This window comes from Aedes albopictus, chromosome 1 (genome assembly GCF_035046485.1).
Source record: "Aedes albopictus strain Foshan chromosome 1, AalbF5, whole genome shotgun sequence".
In the NCBI taxonomy this organism is placed as follows: domain Eukaryota; kingdom Metazoa; phylum Arthropoda; class Insecta; order Diptera; family Culicidae; genus Aedes; species Aedes albopictus.
This window is the reverse complement of record NC_085136.1, coordinates 53862409-53880363: the sequence shown is the minus strand read 5'-3', so window position 1 is coordinate 53880363 and position 17955 is coordinate 53862409. Positions and strand designations below refer to the sequence as shown.

General features: G+C 40.7%; 2 protein-coding genes across 6 annotated transcripts in view; one reads left to right on the top strand and one right to left on the bottom strand.

Moving 5' to 3' along the window:
• LOC115253776 (uncharacterized) overlaps nt 1-3563 on the bottom strand; it is a 34303-nt gene extending 30740 nt beyond the window's left edge. For 2 of the 4 annotated variants that reach the window (XM_062844547.1, XM_062844544.1), the window contains exons 1-2: nt 3252-3382; nt 187-264 (exon numbers count right to left, since the gene is read on the bottom strand). The gene's annotated coding sequence lies outside the window, so the exon portion shown is untranslated. Of the gene's footprint in view, nt 1-186; nt 265-346; nt 667-3251; nt 3383-3427 lie in introns of those variants that run through there. The other 2 variants (XM_062844545.1, XM_062844546.1) reach the window with 2 other exon arrangements.
• Nucleotides 1-17955, top strand: part of LOC115256613 (uncharacterized) — a 289353-nt gene that overhangs the window by 105425 nt on the left and 165973 nt on the right. The gene's annotated exons all lie outside the window — the stretch shown is intronic.

Sequence of the window (17955 nt, the reverse complement as noted above, 5' to 3'; positions counted from 1 at the left end):
CGGCCTTAGCCTGATTGGTAAGGTAAGTATGGACAAAATAATCTGTGACGGAACCAAAACGAAAGGAACTAGCTCCAACGCTATACTCAGACTAGCTAAAGCTATACTACAACCGAGAGCTGACACAGAATATGGTCAGTACTTGTTCCTTTAAATATATCTATGACATCATTGAGAAATACTTACGGTCAGTGTGTCAGGAATTCTGCCTTGATGATGATGATCTCACTGTACCAGGCTGTATCAACTCCACTGCAAAAGAATCTAAGGAAAAAAGAGGATATCGTTAATCAATTTATTCGGTTTTATTTGCAATATACTATGTATGTCAGTACAATCATCATACAAATGCAAATGAAATATTAGCCGGTTTTCATATCTGGCTGCCTGTAAGTTGACCACCATGATGTCGACACTAAATATAATTTCTTTTAAACGTCTGGAGATTTGAGTTAAGATGCGATTCGCCATTCAAATAATTCCTGCCATAAACCTTTGCTCGGTTTGGTGAGGAAAAGTTACGAAAATCAATCAAACAGTAAAAGCATTGTGAAATTGCTGATGTTTTCTTTTTATTATACTGCGTACTCAACAGTTGCTACACTTCCACATTCCACAACTTCAAATGCCAATTACATTGAGTTTTTCTACTACATTGAGTCTACTCTCCAAAGCAGTCTGCGCAAAACTGATCCAATCACGCGCCAAACAGGCATTTATATTTCAGCAACAAAGAAGTATAAATAAAACTTGAGAACCGCAGCACACACCCTCCGACAGACAGCTGCGATCAGAGAGAGAGAGAGAGAGAGAAATTGAGAGAAAGTTTGACGCGCCGAACCCAGGGGCTCGACCAACATTGATAATCGCATACCTTGGTCCTCCATTGAACTCAGTCTAAAGCACTCACGCGTTCCGTGAAACAAGCAAATCGTATTCTTGCATGTGGTCAGAGATGTGGTTGAATATATATTGGTTTAGCTACGTTTATTTCGTTGGTGCCGCCGGCATGTCAGCTTATTTTGCTATACAATCGTGTGCTACCACTACACACAACACGAGCGATAGAATGAAGAGTAATAAAAACCAATCTTATTGATGTCGTCTGACTTTTTCAGATTAATTTCGGTAAAACCCGAAATTCGGTGCAATGTATGTCACGAATAGACTCGGGAACGGGTCTACGGATCTACACCATTATTTCAGTGTTGCATTCGTGCAGGGCTCCGACGTGTTCGTACGAAAAAATAATTGGGAAAACCGACCGGGAACGCACCGAGAACGAGAAACTTAGAAGTTTCATTTTGCGGGGCATTTTTCTACAAAGCTGCATGTCAAAAAAAACATAGTAGGCAGGCAGTATGACGTTTGCCGGGACAGCTAGTTGTACCAATAATTTCAAAAAAAATGGAAAAAACAAGAAAGTGTTGCAAGATTTTGCTTATGGATCTTGTTATGAATGATATCGGCTAACGGCAACTCATAATGGACCCCCAATCGGACTGGAAAAGGAACAAGGGCCACACATCAACAACCTCGTGCCCATCATTCTAGAGGGTAGAAAAGTGACAACATAGCAAAGGCATGTCCAGGTATACTGAAAAAAAAAATTGGTATGAAATTCTTGATAACAATCAAATTACCAAGAAGATTTTCAGTATCATACATACACACTTAGAAATTCTGAAATTTCCACGAAACGAAATCACCAAAAAACGTAAACGTTTTCAAGACTGAATCACAAATTGGACTCAATATTACGCGCATCATGTAAGTGCTGGTTGGTTGCGTTAGATTCGCTTAACCAGAAACGTTGAATCAGTATCACGTTCATCATCCATCTTCTAACTCGCTGAAATTGCCGAGAGGTAAGAGATGTGGCGCACGATCAGCAGATCCGGTGTTCGAATCCCATGCATTACAATATTTTACTTTTCTATTGTCGTTTTCGTTTTTGCGGTGGTGCTACACCGGTGCAGCACTTTTGCACCGAAACTGTTCGTTTTTGATTTTCGTGCTGCACCGGTGTAGCACTTTTTCTGCACCGCTCATGATAGTGCAGCACTCAGAAAATCGGGAGTGTAGCAGGTGTACACCGCGTCCACCAATCAGCGTTTGCAAAGCTGTCAATATTTTGGTTTTTATACACGCACACCAATGCAACTACACCAAAAACGTTCGTTTTTTCAGCGAAAAGTGTAGCACGAAACGGTGTAGCACCGCCGCAAAAAAGAAAACGACATATGTTTTATCTATCAAATCGGTTCTAGCGATTGCTTGACGCTACGAAAAAATAAGCTTTATATTGGGGTGTCTTGAAAGACGTAAATTTACATGTTATAACCTCTAAATTTGTGTTTTTTAAGATGCTCGTTATATGGTTCAGGACACTTAAAATTACATGAGATTTTCTAGGTGTGAATATCATAGTATGATAGATCTCTAGATTTGTGCTCGAGACAACGCGGGACAAAATGAGATTTATAATTGTTTGAAAGTAGGGATGACAAAGCTTAGTGAATTAATACACCAAGAGCGGATGAATGGGGATACCATGGTCAACATGAAGCAGTTCTTGGAACGATTTAACGCCGACTGTCACAATTGTCGAAAACCAATACAGTCCACACCGTAACAAATTCAGCGCCACACCAGGGCGCCGTTCATAAACCACGTATATCAAATTTTGGTCATCTCAGACCCCTCCCCTTTCGTAGACTTTCGTCCATACAAAAATTTGAAAATTTGCATGGAACGTGGACTTTGGCCAGACCAAACACCCCAAAAAGTGTACACGTGCTTTATTAACGGCCCCGTTTCTGCCCGTTCTGTTCACAGAATCTACACTCACCATCAGTGTTGGTAAAAACTCAAATTCTCAAATCTCATGGTTGAGTTGTTTCACACGCGATTCTTGACTCGCCAAACTCACCGCCGAAAAAATCATGCATGAGTTGACTCGCGATTTCACTCATTGCTTTATTTCTTGGTGTTTTTATTATTTACAGCAAAGTTTTTAGGATTATATGACAGAACAAAAGCAAATCTAGCGTAGAGGAACATTCAATGCCGTTTAAATTGATTTGGATTCGTTTTACAAGCGAATGAGATTTCGGCGCTTGACTCGTGAGAGCGAGATTTTGCATGAAAATCTCGCGCGTGAGAAAATGATTCAGAATCACGCGCGAGTTTGCTCACGCAGGAGCGGTTCATGAGTCAGCTTTGAGTGTGATTTTACCAACACTGCTCACCATTCAAATCCGATATGTTCCTGAAGATGGCCGATCGCTTTGACCAAATAGAAAAGAAGAACCTGTGTATAATCTGCCTTTCCTCCCCACACCTCCTCAAAGGTTGATCCTGTCGAGTATGAAACCAGAAGCTGCATGGGCGATGTAATGCATTAGAATGATTAATACCAACATACCAATATGGAATTCCGTATGCTGACTTGTACAATTTCGGTTATTTCACAGATATCCTACTCAGTGGCCAAACGATCAAATGCACTGAACTCGAGCGAAACAATCCACACGCATCGAACGACCGTTCTTCGCAAAAATCTTCACAAAACTGACACGCGTCGCGTCAGATACGATTGACCATGAACCACTACTGGCCGCATATTACCAGATAGACATACAGACTAGACAGTGGTATGTGGGGTGAAATGGCAAGTCGAGGCAAAACTCAACTCCGTGCTTTCCCACCACGTCAGTCTGGTAAAACGTTGTAAGGTATGATCCCAAGCAGCACACAAGTTACAAAGGAGTGTCGACAGCGCAGGTTTTTGGTTGCACAGGAGCTACATTCATGTAATTCTAACTCAAAGGCAGAATAACTTGAAAATGACCCGTGTCCAACCAAAAACTTGCGCTGTCGACACTCCTTTGCAACTTGTGTGCTGCTTGGGATCACTTGTCGAACTGCAGCGATTTGCCTTTAATCAATTATAATCAATATTAGGACAAATGAAGATAATCAATAAGCACGGTTCTGATGTAATTTTCCCGACCGAATGTTTTAACGATGAAACCCGCCTTCCTTGTACAGTTGTTTGAGGACAACCATACACACTAAGATCAGCTCGGTATTTTCCCCATCTTCTTGCCGAGTTCTCAACAGCAGATCTAACTCGGTACGCTTGGTTATGTTTTTGCTGAATATTTCTTTTTTCATTGAAAATTTTCTTTGCCTCGCTGAGTTATATTACGTTATCTTCCAGCGGAGGCTTACGCGACACAGCAAATCGCTGTATTTCACACTAACACAGCAAAATATCTGTCAACAATAACATAATACACATTCATTTTCAGCGAAATGCTCTATTTGCATGACAACAATTCACTCCCATGGCTAACGGATGACCGCCGTCAAATATCAGGATTGCCAACTGCCCGGCGACTGCTGTCAAATCTCTTTGTCGCCGAATCTGGTGCTGGGTCTTCGGCGTGGAAACCCAAAGGTGGGAATAAAATTTTGGAGTTTGCGCGCAATACTCTGTAAATGAGTTAACGAGTTCAGGCCAAACATGTCTAAAGGTCCTATCTGCAGAAGAGAGGCTCTCTTTGGTTTCCCTCTCTTTCATTAATATCTCAGCTGTTTATATGTATTTTGGTGGTCTTCTTGCATTGAACGATGGTCAAAACAGTCATCTTTTGATTTGTACTGCAAAAATAGTTGAAAAGTGTACCATTACAGTGCAATAATTGAAAGAGAAAGTAAACAAAGAGAGCCTCTCAAATGCAGATAGGACCTATTGAAATGTTTGGCCTGAGTTCATGTAAACAAACTGTCAAAAATTACAGATGAACGGTAAATATTGATTACCGAGTGTTCCGAGTTAAATCTGCTGTTAAGAACTCAGTAAAAAGATGGAAAATACTGAACTCAGCAAAAAAAAAAATACTGAGCTGGAAAATCAGAATCCTAATGTGAGCATAGGTAGCATAACTTGATGAACATAATAAATATAAAGGCAACATTTTCCAAATTTTCTTTTCTTGAAATATTAGGAAAGCACGCACTTAAAATTCGAGGTGGTAGAAGAATTCGTCTACCTCGGTTCCTTGCTAACGGCTGACAATAACGTGAGCCGTGAAATGCGAAGGCGCATCATCAGTGGAAGTCGTGCCTACTATGGGCTCCAGAAGAAACTGCGGTCAAAAAAGATTCACCCCCGCACCAAATGTACCATGTACAAGACGTTAATAAGACCGGTGGTTCTCTACGGACACGAGACATGGACGATGCTCGAGGAGGACCTGCAAGCACTCGGAGTTTTCGAGCGACGGGTGCTAAGGACGATCTTCGGCGGTGTGCAAGAGAACGGTGTGTGGCGGAGAAGGATGAACCACAAGCTCGCTGCACTTTACGGCGAACACAGTATCCAGAAAGTGGCCAAAGCTGGAAGGATACGGTGGGCAGGGCATGTTGCAAGAATGCCGGACAACATCCCTGCAAAGTTGGTGTTTGCTAACCATCCGGTTGGTACAAGAAGGCGTGGAGCGCAGAGAGCACGATGGGCGGACCAGGTGGAGCGTGATCTGGCGAGTGTTGGGCGTGACCGAGGATGGAGAGCTGCAGCTGCAAATCGAGTATTATGGCGGCAAATTGTTGATTCAGTATTATCATGAATTTGATGTGAACTAAATAAATGAAATGAAATGAAATGCACTTAAAATCCATCTTTCTGAACCATATTAATGGTTAGTGTGCATTTCGTAAGTGCTGTACAAGAAGATAGAACAAGCAATGAGCAAGTCGCAAATGGAAAGTAAGGAGACAAGTTTAACATCGGGTAGCTCTTCCCGAGCCAATCAACTAGAGCTATCACTTTTTCGCGCAGAAAACAATAGTCCATTTTACGAGCCGATTTTGTGAATGAATTTTGACAGGAGGTAGCGTCCAATAACCCGTGAAAATCAATGTCATGGTCAACATTGTTGTCCCTTCGTAAAATAGCTCATATTCCGTTCTGTTATTCCGTGAAGAAAAGTGACATCTCCCCTTGTTGGATCTGTAGGTATACATACTATAGTCACAGACAAACAGACGTAACACTTGCGAAATTTCCATCGACCATGCTTTTAACGATCATTTTAAATTTTTATAGTTGTGGATTTCACGACCAGAGGCGCGCGCATCGTTTTTCTATGCGTTTGACGTTTCACACTAGCGCCTTCTGTTGACGATATGGCACAACACAGTGATTCGTGCAACTTTTCCACCAGGTGATGGTAGTGTGAACTGGGCGATGGATTTCCATGAAAATTGTTCAAGCTGTTACGTCTGTTTGTCTGTGATATAGTTAAAATAACTCGCAGAAAAAAGTGTAATTTTTTCTGGGGCGCAACTGGTGCGTTTCACACCAGAATCCCCTAGAGAATTCCCGATGAGTAATCGGGGGGCAATTGAGAAAGAAATAAAAATAACATTCAAAAATCTCAGCATCGCACGCGCTTAAGGAAAACACACATCTACAACGTGTACGATTCACTCCTCACTCAATCTATTTAACATATATGTAGGTATTATAGCACATATTTGACTTTTACACACATGTCATGTTCCATAGCATTTCTTCGAGGGTGTTTGTATCAACCTCTTTTCCTTCCCCATCCCTTTCTCCATGTCCTTTCTTTTCCTTCATAACCTTCTTCCCTCGGGTAAGTGATGATTGGCAATGAAGTGCGAGGCACAAATCCCCCATATGGAGGGGAACGTGCCGCTTGTGTTTTATATCTGATACCTGATACCATAGCTCGATGGTGAATATTGTGCTCTGCTTCGTAGATAATGGATCATAATTCGAACCAAAAGTTTTCCTTGGAACAATTACGAAAAATATTTCCTCTTCATCATCCAAATATGATAATTGAATACATCTTGAGTAGACATGTTAACTATGCCCCACAGACAGCGGCAAGCGTCAGCTGCTATTTTTGGGCATCTGATTCACGAACACTGTTCGTGATCGTTGAAGGTTATCAACAGTTCTTTTATTTGGAAACTAATTCAGATCCAACATACTGGTCAATCCAGCACTGCAGGAGAAGGCTGACACAGCATAAATATCAATAGCCATCGATGCATACGACTGCAACGATGGCCAATCAAAGGACAGGAAAGATAACCGAGAAAAAGAGGGCGTTCACCATCCAACTAAGTAAACGTACATAAATGATTGCGCCGTTGAGTTAGGTCCTTGAACAATTTTCAAATTTTTCCTTACACAAAATTAGAAAAAGTACACTGAAAGAAATTTTAGAGTAGTCTGAACTATTCCTCCATGTTTAATTTTACTATATCCAAAAAAAGTAATGATCATAATGGTTTTGATGATAATTACTATGCTTATGTTTAAATTTACTATAATCTGACAGCCAACTGAATAGTAACTGGTACTATCAAACATAGTTCCTTTAAACATATCTTTCGTGTTTGTCATAACCATATTACTGGATATCTGTTATTATTTCCATGGTAAATTTGAACATAATCAATGTTTTTCTTGTTCCTACGGCCATCTTTTAAGTAATGCGCTGAATCATAAAAAGCAAGTTCCGTAAACAATATTTTCTTTAAGGAATTTTGAAGCTGCTGGTGAAATTGGCAAAATGTGTTCACGGTAAGCAAATCTTTCATCGATCTTTGGTAAATAAGCCAGTAAATTCTAACTGGAATCATTTAAAATTTCAGAACTTTGTCACCAACCGAGCCACACTGGAGTAACAGGGTCCAATTCATGGCCAAAAAGTTTTAACACGTTTTGATGGTGTATTATGTATGTACTAGCGATAAAATTGTGAATTTAGATATTGGGGAAGCATTTTGGATTATAAATAGCCATATTAATCCACTTAAAGGCCAGAAATGATTTCTTATAACCTCTCCAAGGACAACGTTTATTTTCACCCCCAAAAATCGCTTGAAGCGTCGAACATTTTTCTTCGACAACAGAGAACTGAAAAATAATTATATTTCCATAAAAAATATTGTTTGGAAACAAGGGCCACCTCGTTTCATAGAAATTCTCCTAGAAGTGTGAGAAAAATTCAATTCTTTTATAAGTGTAGATAACGTGTTTAGGTCTTCAGCAAAGTTATAAGTAGTGTCATAATTAGGAAACTTGTTGAACAATTGTTCTATCTTCACAATTTTTGGGAATATGGGCCGTTATTTTTGAACGGTCCCGTAAACTCAGTTCAAATGTTGTACCTTTTTCTAGATATTTTGGGAATCACATTTTCATTTTGGGGTAACTTGTATAGTGCCCTGGAAAACACATCAAAACTGAAAAATTAATCATGGATTGAAATTTTAGGAGTTTGAACATGATGATAGAAGCCGTGTGGAATATATCAGTTTGAGTTTTTCTATTAAAACATGGCATTTTAGCACAACTTTATACATACATGTAAGTTTTTGGAGTACCGCAAGTCGGGGTGACATTGGGCCTGGGGGTAACTTTGGGGAAAAAATCAAGAAAGATGTTTCGCTCAAAATACTAACATTTATCGAAATGATGATCAAAAATTGGATTCATTTCATTTATTTAGTTAACATCAAATTCATGATAATACTGAATCAACAATTTGCCGCCATAATACTCGATTTGCAGCTGCAGCTCTCCAACGTCGGTCACGCCCAACACTCGCCAGATCACGCTCCACCTGGTCCGCCCATCGTGCTCTCTGCGCTCCACGCCTTCTTGTACCAACCGGATGGTTAGCAAACACCAACTTTGCAGGGTTGTTGTCCGGCATTCTTGCAACATGCCCTGCCCACCGTATCCTTCCGGCTTTGGCTACCTTCTGGATGCTGGGTTCGCCATAAAGTGCAGCGAGCTCGTGGTTCATCCTTCTCCGCCACACACCGTTCTCCTGCACGCCGCCGAAGATCGTCCTTAGCACCCGTCGCTCGAAAACTCCGAGTGCTTGTATGTCCTCCTCGAGCATCGTTCACGTCTCGTGCCCGTAGAGAACCACCGGTCTTATTAACGTCTTGTACATGGTACATTTGGTGCGGGGGTGAATCTTTTTTGACCGCAGTTTCTTCTGGAGCCCATAATAGGCACGACTTCCACTGATGATGCGCCTTCGTATTTCACGGCTCACGTTATTGTCAGCCGTTAGCAAGGAACCGAGGTAGACGAATTCTTCTACCACCTCGAAAGTGTCCCCGTCTATCGTAACATTGCTGCCAAGGCTTGTCCTGTCTCGCTCAGTCCCACCTACCAGCATGTACTTTGTCTTAGCCGCATTCACCACCAGTCCGACCTTTGCTGCTTCACGTTTCAGGCGGGTGTACTGTTCTGCCACCGTTCCAAATGTCCTAGCAATAATATCCATGTCATCCGCAAAACATACAAATTGGCTGGATTTCGTGAAGATCGTACCCCGGCTGTTGAGCCCGGCTCGTCGAATAACACCTTCCAGGGCGAAAGTCCATCACCTTCCAGGGCAGGAAAGTCCATCACCTTGTCGTAGTCCCCGTCGAGATTCAAATGAACTGGATAGTTCACCCGAAATCCTTACGCTGTTCTGCACACCGTCCATCGTTGCTCTTATCAGTCTAGTAAGCTTCCCGGGAAAGCTGTTCTCGTCCATAATTTTACATAGCGCTGTGCGGTCGATACTGTCGTATGCCGCTTTGAAGTCGATGAACAGGTGATGCGTTGGGACCTGGTATTCACGGCATTTCTGGAGGATTTGCCGTACGGTGAAGATCTGGTCCGTTGTCGACCGGCCGTCGATGAAACCGGCTTGGTAACTTCCCACGAACTCATTTACTTTAGGTGAAAGACGACGGAAGATGATCTGGGATAGCACTTTGTAGGCGGCATTCAAAATGGTGATCGCTCGAAAGTTCTCACACATTAACTTGTCGCCTTTCTTGTGGATGGGACAGATAATCCCTTCCTTCCACTCCTCTGTTCTGTTTCCCAGATCTTGACTACTTACTGGTGCAGACAGGTGGCCAACTTTTCTGGGCCCATCTTGATGAGTTCCGCTGCGATACCGTCCTTACCAGCCGCTTTGTTGTTTTTGAGCTGGTGGATGGCATCATTAACTTCCCTCAGCGTGGGAGTTGGTTCGTTCCCGTCCTCTGCTGCACCAACATAGTCATTTCCTCCGCTGCCTTGGTCCTCCGTGCCTACATTCTCTTCGCCATTCAGGTGCTCGTCGAAGTGCTGCTTCCACCTTTCGATCACCTCACGTTTGTCCGTCAGGAGGCTCCCGTCCTTATCCCTGCAGATTTCGGCTTGCGGCACGTAGCCTTTGCGGGATGCGTTGAGCTTCTGGTAGAACTTGCGTGTTTCCTGTGAACGGCACAGCAGTTCCATTTCCTCGCACTCCGCTTCTTCCAGGCGGCGCTTTTTCTCCCGGAAGAGACGGGTCTGCTGCTTCCGCTTCTGTCTGTATCGCTCCACATTCTGTCGGGTTCCATGCTGCAGCATTACCGCCCGCGCTGCATCCTTCTCCTCCAGAACCGCTCTGCACTCCTCGTCGAACCAATCGTTTCGTCGACTCCGTTCTACGTACCCGATAGTGCTCTCAGCTGCGTTGTTGATGGCTGCTTTGATTGTACTCCAGCAGTCCTCTAGAGGGGCCACATCGAGCACACCCTCGTCCGGCAACGCTGCCTCGAGATTCTGCGCGTATGCGGTGGCGACATTCGGTTGCTTCAGTCGCTCTAGATCGTACCGGGGCGGCCGCCGGTAATGTACGTTGTTAATAACGGAGAGTTTTGGGCGCAGTTTAACCATCACCAGGTAGTGATCGGAGTCGATATTAGCGCCACGATAGGTCCTGACGTCGATAATGTCGGAGAAGTGCCGTCCATCAATCAGAACGTGGTCGATTCAAAAGTGGATTCAAAAAGTGGATAGTATATAGTAAATATAAGTTGCGTTGGCCATCCGGTTTAGAAAAAAGTCACATATAATTAATTTTCCATTGAGAAAACGTGATGTGAATTTTATGGTTAGGAGTACTGTACAATATCGTTGTTTTAAAATGCCCAGTAGGAAACAGCTAAATACCGAACATGTAATCAATTGCTGTTTTCTTGGTGTATTCAGTAGTTGTTTTGTTAAATAATATAAGTTTACTTGATATAGTAAGCTATTTTGCATGAAAAACTTGTTTATTCAAGCTGTAGTACAAATAGTTCATTTTGGGGGTGACTTTGGGCTATATAAAAGCAATGCAATCAGTACGAGAACCCTACAAATGTGAATTAAAACGACTGAGAGTATTCACATTATTTTATGCATAATACGGTGTAATATTTTGGAAATAAATGTTAGATTCATACAAAACTAAAATAAATGCATATCAGCTTCTAGGTAGATAATACAGAAATATTATTTTCGTCTTTTGAGAGTGCTAGTTGAAGTTATGTTTAAGGGATGGCAGATGTATTGTATTGGATCCTTGATCGTTTACAATGAATGTGGTCAAACTTTCATGTTTGTTTGTCTGTGATGTTATTTTAAAGCGACTAGATACTGATAGGTTGTGCGCAAGTATCTATATATTCTATAGCTTTCATTCGCAAGCAATATTTTATCACATTGAGCTGTTTTGTACATGTTTTAGTAAATAAAAGAAAATCGGGTTAAGTACGGTTCCTTTGAATTCCACTACGAATTTGCATCCTTTGACAGATACGTATTTCGACCTCAACTGTAAGGTCGTCTTCAGTGTCTTGTACTTGACTCGACTAGTCAGTCGAGTCAAGTACAAGACACTGAAGACGACCTTACAGTTGAGGTCGAAATACGTATCTGTCAAAGGATGCAAATTCGTAGTGGAATTCAAAGGAACCGTACTTAACCCGATTTTCTTTTATTTACAGATATTCCCCTAACAAGCCCAGGTTAATCATCATCATGTTTTAGTGTTTGGCCCAATGTCACCCCCTAGAAGGGGTGAAATTAGGCCAATATTAATTACGCTAAAACATTGTCAAAATTAAAGTTGAAGCATTTATACTTGAAACAATCCTAAATAATATCAAAATGAAGTTGCCTGCTGAATTCAACATTCATTTGGAGCTAAAATATTGTTGAAACGACCTACAATGGGATGGACTTTGCAATTTTGGCCCAATGACACCCCCACTGACGGTACTGAGTGAAAAACTCAATGAGTTTAGCTATAAAAAACAATATTTATCTGAAAATATTTTCTTAACGGTGCATCAGCATATGATTACATGCTACAAATAGTGAACTTTTTATTTGAGTTGTTTGATTTTTTTATAACAAATTTTGAACACAACAGTTCTAGCTACATTAGATCACAGAGAACAGACATCCAAGTCCAGTTCCGAAGCTGTGTAAGGAATTTAACGGCCATTTGAAATCGGCAACACAAGTGGCAATAGCGTGGCGCTGCAATCGGTTAATTTCCCATACTAATTTAATTCACCACTTGAAATGTTTCAATTCCCCACTGACTGTGGCAATATGGTGTTTGGCGGCGTTAGTGTTGTCATCGTGTATTGGTTTGCAACCTTACTCAAGTGAAGATTCAAATCCTTACACAACTTTCTGAATGAAATTTGTTCTAGCCTGGATGTCTGTTCTCTGTGATTAGATTACTACTGCATTGCATACATTTAGGCGTTTATCGGTGTATGGAGATTTCTGCCCAAATTTACTAAATTAATTCCATTTGACACATTTTGTTAAGAGATACAAGACCAGATTTGTATTCTGCTATGATCTATCTACCGAGAATAAGTGGCCGTTCATTGAAAAAGTAGTCGAAACGAAGTTGTTATATCAAAATTACACATAAATTGTAACTAAAAACTAGTCAACAAGGTGTAAATTTCAAAATGATTTATTTTTTCGTCTGGTACTTTCTGGTACCCGTTCTCTTGCGATTCACAAAGGATATGCCTTATATTTTATTGTAATTTTATCCAGATCGCGGAATGCTGCAGAATCTGAAAACTTTTTGAATGCTGAAAATGGTTCAAAATTGACAAAAAACATGATTTTGAAAACTCGTCTGTAAGAGAGCAAAATAAATGAAATCAGGTGAAGTTTTTTGTTTAAATGATACACTCTTATCAGGAGAACTGTTACATACTCAGTTATTTTTTCAAATTGTCAATATTTCAATAATTAAAGTTCTTCCGATGAGTTATGATGCAAATGAAAAAAACAGTAGAGAAAATCGTCAAATTTCGACATTTATTCTTAAAAAAATATGCATCCCAAAGTATTTTATTGATTGCCACATGATGAAGCATTACTTCATTTATCTTAAAAAAATATTGGACTCTGGAAAACCCTGAAAATTTTTTGTTCGACTTATGGCCAGGAATTTGGCCCATTTACGCCTGTGTGCGAGCCACCGATGCCGAAAATTGTCCCTTCGGATCCCAGAACTACCATGCCAACGAACCGCGCAGGTTGGTTCATCTTCCTGATTCCTTCCGCTGGCCAAACAGTTCGTGCCACCCGAAACCTCCAAACTGAATCTCACAAAACATACCTTCGTCCATCCTTTTAGCCGTGTTCGACAATTATTTCCCGGAAGACTTCGTCACTATGCAGCTGGATTGCCCCCAAAACTCCATGTCTATAGGCTGTGTGGTGGAGGTTGGAACTGAACGAGGAAACGCCGGAATATGCCCACCAAGATGATTGCGATGATTCCCACGGATTTTCCACACCCGACGGGTGTGTTCATTACGATGCCTTCGGAATCGTGAATCCTGATACGGCTGCAGACACATCTCCCCAAGCACCTCGCACTACCAGGCATAAGAATAAACGCGATCCGGCCAAAATCGCTCATCTAATGATGTAAGCGAGTTCTCCACGAGTTGCACCGGACTGACTGGCTGGATTTGCAAAAGGGCCATCCTCCGCCGAGAAGGGCAAAGATTATTACGCATCTTAGTACGAGGAGCAAAGAATGGCGTCCGATCCGGAAGGCTCGCACCTCATCCCAGATGATTGATGGGTTCCAGCGCCGGATTAGTTCTCCGTTCCAGCGATGGAACCCGAAAACCACAAACTACACGTCTCCAAAATGCCACCGAAAAAGGAAGCCCCACAACAGGTGTTTCGAAAGATACTAATTATATTTATTGTATTTAAAAATATCATTTTATACGTTACAAACCAATAAATATAATTAAAATTATTCATCAGATATTTTTTAAATGTAAACAAAAAAGATGAAAATACCACTGGCCGAACCACAGGCATAGTAAATGCAACTGTTTCACAATGGTTAAACTTACTATGTTCTTGCATACCGTTTAGCATGCGCATGGTAAAATAAACTACGAAATTTCATTCAAAAATACCATAAAATGTAAACATTAAGCGGCATAGTAAACTAAACCTAGCACATGGTAGTTTCAAGAACGAATCATGGTCTACCAAAATCAAGTAGTAAAGATGTTTTAATTTGACCCTCGATACAGTCAGAATTACCATGTCCCTTTTTTCAGTGTAGGCTTCGAACGCACACCCACCACCACCACCCCCCCCCCCCCAATAATTTGACCAAGTTGGCGCTTTTGTTCATGATATAAGCGATCAGCTGATCGTCGAATCGGCTCGAAAAATGACTCACATACCGTCTACCACCGTTGGTATGAACGACACCTCATGCAAACCAACGAGGTCCTTTTTTAATTTGAACTTCTAGTAACCCTGTGGGCATCGAAAAACACACTGATGGCAACCCTTTTTGCTGCTTTGTTTTGATTCTGTGTTCCGTTTCACCCCGTTCCATGAGCAGAATGACGTTTGAAAGAGAAAGGTGAATAAACGTCAGCAAGCTCTATAACCCGAACAGGCTCCGGTACTGTTGGTGAGAATTGGCTTCTTAAACGGTGTTGAGATAATTCAATATTCTGAATCTGCATGCAAGACTGAGACCAAGACCAAATTTTCATGAATTTTGGTGCCCGGGAACCTATTTTAAAATCAATTTGAAGTTTGTATGGGAGCGATTTGTCGAATCGCCCCTCGTCGCATTTTGTACTGGGCGGAGCTGTCAAGCAGTTGCCCAGCTGTCAAAAGGTGATTTCAAAAAATCTCTTTAAAATTGATTTTGGGTACCAAAATGAAGCTCAAAAAATCTGAAAAAAATCACAGTGGCTCAGAAAAAGGTGCTCTTTCGAATAAAATCAAAAAATCAATACATTTTTTAAAGTTTAAAAACCTAATAGCCCCTGAACAAGTCCGTAAAGATTGATTGTTGCTGATGTTCTTTGCTGCGAAAGCTTGATCTGAGTTGTCCTAAATGTAGCCACTACTCGAACAAGGCAAGATGTTTTTTCCATCATATAAATGAATACTACCCTCGTTGGTTTGACCGCATCAAATCTGAACACTTTTTGATTTGTCCCCCGCTAATCTGCACATCGTTCAAACTAAAAAAGGTTCAAACGTCATTCTGATCATGGAACGGAGTGAAACGGAACGTATAATCAAAACAAAACAGCAAAAAGGGTTACCATTATTGTGTTTTTCGATGCCCACAGGGTTACTAGAAGTTTTCAAATTAAAAAATGAACCCCGTTGGTTTGCATGAGGTGTCGTTCAAACCAACGGGGTAGACGGTAGAACAATTGGGTTTTTAAATTTTGATACATTTGATTTTTTGATTTTATACGAAAGAGCACCTTTTTCTGAGTCACTATGATTTTGTTTCAGATTTTTAGAACTTTATTTTGGTACCTAAAATCAATTTCAAAGAGATTTTTTTAAATCACCTTTTGACAGCTGGGCAACTGTTTGACATCTCCGCCCAGTACAAACTACGACGAGGGGTGATTCGACAAATCGCTCCCATACAAACTTCAAACTGGTTTTTAAATATGTTCCTGGGCTCCAAAATTCATGAAAATTTGGATTTCGGCTCAATTTGACATGCAGATTCAGAATATCGAATTATCTCAACACCGTTAAAGAAGCCAATTGAGGGGCCCAGAATCAAAGGGGTGTAAGTGACCATTTTGTCGATTTTGAGCTAAGCATATCATAAAATTCTTCAGATTTCGAGCTTTCAGGAACTTTTTTAAGATGGTTTCTACGATGATTGGAAAAATTACAATAAATCAGAGAAAATTGGGTTGATTTTGAAACTCCATACATTTTGTATGGGATGAAAAACTGGTCAAAAACTTTAAACCTCATTTACTCGAAAGTGGGTTTTTGTCACTTACACCCCTTTGCTTCTAACCCCCTCAATTAGCCTCTGCATGCTGTGAGATTTTGACTTTTACTGCGAGCACTGTGTTCAAAATTTCTGCGAGAGTGAGCAGGACAGCACCAAAACAGGGCTCGCAGTAAAAGTCAAAGAATAAAAGAATTTTGCCAGCATACACAGGCTAATGTTTGGTGATTTTGGGGAAGTACGAGAGGATCAAAAACAAATTCAGGCTAAATATTTTATTAGGTCCTATCTGCATTTGAGAGGCTCTCTTTGTTCACTTCCTCTTCAATTGGGTTCTTTAGGGGTATCCAGATTATTGCATAATCGGAATCTCCGTACAAAAATTAGTCGAAATCCAAAATTTCATCATTTTCTGTGCCCGGGAACTATTTTAAAAATGCTTTTAAAGTTTGTATGGAGAAAATTTTTTGTTCGAGGTGAACTGTCACTTTATCGATTGAACTGTCATTCTAGCCATGGAAATTAAAACTGTTTTGTTTATTCAATCATCAAAACAAAGGAATTGGAACGCAATAAAATCAACTAATACCACAGAGAACAGACGTCCAAGCTCATGTAGTGCAGTTGTGTAAAGCATTGCAACGGCTGTTTTGAAATAACTGGGAATGTGACCATTACGCGGCGCTGTCAAATTTCGAATCGGGGTACAAATTTGCCGTTGTTTTACCTTTTGGCGCTAGTGTCGCCAAGTGTGCACCCTAGTATAGTTCCACCAAGAGAATGTGTTGGTTTTACTTGGAAAACAATAATTGAATTCTTGTTCAACTTGTTTCTTATTGAAAATAATGAAACTTATTATCAATGGGTTGCTCAAATTTTGTTGCTGGATTAGTGAAATAATCATAAACAACTTGTTATTTAAGCAAATGCAGCTCAGAATCTGAGTAGGAAAATTCAAAGGTGCGCTAGTGAAATATTTCTTCAGAATGCGCCATCATGGTGTCGAAACTAGTTTTTGAGTGGGAAAGTCACCGTCGATGTCGCTACTGAGCTTGTTTTTTCTTTACACAAGATTTTAAAGCAATTTTGTTCGAGCATGTTCGTCTGTTCTCTGTGCTAATACTCAGAAAAATGAGCTCTTTCGATAAGGCTAAATAAAATGGCAATATGTAAATCACCGAACAACCCAATTATTGCAATGTAATAGCACAGAGAACAGACGAACATGCTCGAACAAAATTGCTTTAAAATCTTGTGTAAAGAAAAAACAAGCTCAGTAGCGACATCGACGGTGACTTTCCCACTCAAAAACTTGTTTCGACACCATGATGCCGCTTTCTGAAGAAATATTTCACTAGCGCACCTTTAAATTTTCCTACTCAGATTCTGAGCTGTATTTGCTTAAATAACAAGATGTTTATGAATATTTCACTAATCCAGCAAAAAAAAATTTGAGCAACCCATTGATAATTAGTTTCATTATTTTCAATAAGAAACAAGTTGAACAAGAACTTAATTTTTGTTTTCGAAGTAAAACCAACACATTCTCTTGATGGAACTATACTAGGGTGCACACTTGATGACACTAGCGCCAAAAGGTAAAACAACGGCAGATTTGTACCCCTATTCGAAATTTAACAGCGCCGCGTAATGGCCACATTCCCAGTTATTTCAAAACAACCGTTGCAATGCTTTACACAACTGCACTACATGAGCTTGGACGTCTGTTCTCTGTGGTAATAGTACACTTTTCAACTATTTTTGCAGTACAAATCAAAAGACGATTGTTTTA